Here is a 3,419-nt window from a genome sequence, read left to right on the forward strand (position 1 = left end):
ATGATACATGTCAGAGACACAAAACAAACGTCAGTACCTTTGCGGTGTCTCACTGAAGCAAGAGAAACATAGAAAGCAACAAATAAGCAAGTTGGCTGCATGGCTATAGGGATAGAAACAGAGGACTGCATTCTGTCTGGTGGAGGGAAAGATCATCTAAAAAAAATAAAAATAAATGAAAACAGTGACGGGCTCTGAGTGGTGGAGGTGGCAGCATGAAATAGGGTGCGGGATGGCGCGGGGCGGGATGGCGCGGGGCAGGCCTGTTGGTGAGCAAGGAGGGAGGTGGGGAGCAGGGCTGGACTGGCCATCTGGCACAGCGGGCATTTCCTGGTGGGCCCCGCACCCTTGTGGGCCCCTATTCTCAGAAATATATATATATATTACATTTCTGAAAATAGGGGCCCACGAGAGCGCAGGGCCCACCATTGAGTCAGTTCTGCGCCGCTTATTATGAGGGGGGACCCTTTAAGCGAAACGTACCCGGGCCCTATTTCTCCCCCAGGCCAGCCCTGGAGGAAAGGGGTGTTTGGCATGGCCCCAACTTCTGCTGAGGGTGGTTGGGTTAGGGGTTGCAGTGGTGTGTGGTGGGTAGTGGTGGGCTGGTGATGGTGTGGGGGGACCAGAGGGCAGATAGAAAAATATTGAGCTCTGTTTAGGACATTGTGGAGGTTTGGGGGTGTGTGGGCATAGTTGTGTAGTGTATTGTCAGTGTGTGTGTGTGTGTGTGTGTGTGTGTGTGTGTGTGTGTGTGTGTGTGTGTGTGTGTGTGTGTGTGTGTGTGTGTGTGTGTGTGTGTGTATGTATGTCCCTAAAGGTCAGGCTCCCTGCTTCACAAACACCAGTGTGGTGTTGCCACACACACACAGGAAGCCTAGAAACAAGAGTCTCTCGCCTCGCTATGCTCTATGTACACCGCACTCATCATATTCAGTTGAGTTAGTTCAGTAGTAATCCGCAAACACAATGTCAATTTGTTCCTGCACCCCCCCAAACTGCCCCCCTAGCGACAGGGGGGAGACCGGACCATTGGACCACTGGGCTGTCAATCATAATCACAATCAACATCCCAACCTGTCCATCCGTTCATCCGTCCATCTGTGCCGCGGCCGGCCCACACGCCGCAGCCTGCCTCCTAACATTCTCCCAGGAGGCTTTGCAACATGTCTTGTCCGGCCGACCAGCCGCCCAGCTGACGCATCTTCACTGAGAGACAGCAAAGGACGTTGGGTAGGTAGGCAGGCAGGCTTGATTCCATCCTCACTGAGCACGCCCAGCATTCAAGGCGTGATGAGAATCCACAAACAGGAGGAGGAGGGAAAACAGAAAGAAGAAAAGAAAAAAAGAAAAAGAAACAGGAACCACACCACCGCTGCAGAAACATCCGTTAAACATCCGTTATTTCTAGGTCTGGTTGGTGGTGAGGATGTGTGAAGAGAGGAGGAGGAGTTGCCCACAGAAAACAGGCGAAGGGAGGAGACAAAAGGCTCGTCCGTGACAACGCAGTAAGATTTTTGCAAGGCAGTGGGCATGCACACTTTGCCATTTTGATGTATTGTGGTTAATGCATCAAACTGGCAAAGTGCACATGCCCACTGCCTAGCAAAAATCTTACTGCGTCGTCACGAACGAGCCTAAAGCAAGAGAGAGGCACCGGGTGGGTGTTTCCCAGTGGCCACAGTTCCAGAAACCACATTCATGGTGGTAGGTCCAAACACACAGGCACAGCGGGTGACAATGATCCGTGTTTGTTTTACAGGCAATGACCCCCCCCCCTCCACTTCGCTGCTTGCTCTCTCTTTCTCTGTGGTCGAGGCTCTTTTCCAAGAGAGGCAAGAGTTTGATCCACTCCCCTGGTTCATGGATGGAGGGAGGTTTTTTTTTCAAGAGAATAAGGGAAAGAGTTGAAATACAAGTGCTTCCGCCCCCCGACTCCCTCTTTTCCAGATTTGAGTTTCCTGGTGTGGGGAGGTGGGTTGGGGTGGGGCAGGAAAAACCAGTGAAGTTGAATTTTGGCAGGGCCGTTGTGAAGGTTGTTAGGTCACTGCGTTACGGGTACGAGAAGGGCTGTGTCACTGGGCTGATAAACCTGACATGCACGCACACATACACGCATCCATACAGTCACACGCACACACATAGCTCAAGGAGAAAGTAGAGGACTACAACTGTACTTACAGTATTGGACTTCTTAAAAAATAATAACAAAATGGTATGATTACAAAAAAAGAGATATAGACTGAAATTATAAAAAAATGGAGGCTATTCTCCATCCATTCCGCCTGAATCGATGCACGCACAGATGGACGGGGCGGGGAAAGGAGTTCCTGTGTGATGGTTGTCTTGAAAATGTCATATCTCGCAGACATTTTAGCTGAAACTCACATGGTCTACAGGTGTGCGAGCGAGCAACTGAAACACTGAGTTTGTGCCAATGCACATGGAAACAAGGACATGTGACTTTCTGTGTACACAAAGAGAAGGCCATGCAGCATGGACTCTGAGAGAGACAGAAAAAAAAGAGGTGAAGAGAGAGAAGGTCAGAGAGAAAGTAAAATTTGAGCGAGGGAAAGACAAAAATAGAGAGAGAGAGAGGACAGCGAAAAAAGAACATTATGTACATTTTAAAAAAACAACAGCTCGATCTTTGGTACACGAGTACACACCAGCTGAGAAGTGAGACATTGGATTTAAACAGTTGACATTTAAAAAAAGAATATGACTTATTTTATTTTTTTCCCACCCTTAATAATACAATCAGTCATCCCTGGCTAAAAACACTCCTCTTAATCAAAATTATAACAGTGCGTATGAATGCTGACTTGCATTTGCAATGAGAAGAACAGCGAGAGGTCTTTGAACTCTGCTAAACATTAATTTATCTCGCTCCACCCCAACAGTAGCAATCACCATCTCTCTCGTTCTCTACCACACACACTTTCTATCTCTCTCTCTCTCTCTCTCTCTCTCTCTCTCTCTCTCTCTCTCTCTCTCTCTCTCTCTCTCTCTCTCTCTCTCCCTCTCTCTCCCTCTCTCTCTCTCTTTATCTACCGCCCTCGATCTACTCGCTCTTTATGCTGTCAGTTCTTTATGAATGTTTTGTTCCGACCCTCCTCCTTGTTTATTGCACATTTTGCCTCATCGTTTCATTCTCCTCGCAGCGGGGAGGTTAAGATTCCATTATCAAGCCCTGGGAGCCACCATCCTGCGGCGTGGCGTGGCGCGGCACCCCCCCCCCCATCCTGATGTGCCGTGTGTGCTGCGCTGCGCGAGGTCAGGTCGGCACAGCAACCACAACGGTTACCAAAGCAACACTGAAAGCGCTGGCTGTGGAGCACTGCACTGTGGCAGAGGGGGGAGAGGATGCTGGGAGAGGGAGAGGGAGAGGGAGTGGGAGAGGGAGTGGAGTGGGGTGGAGT

Source organism: Engraulis encrasicolus, chromosome 11 (assembly GCF_034702125.1).
Source record: "Engraulis encrasicolus isolate BLACKSEA-1 chromosome 11, IST_EnEncr_1.0, whole genome shotgun sequence".
In the NCBI taxonomy this organism is placed as follows: domain Eukaryota; kingdom Metazoa; phylum Chordata; class Actinopteri; order Clupeiformes; family Engraulidae; genus Engraulis; species Engraulis encrasicolus.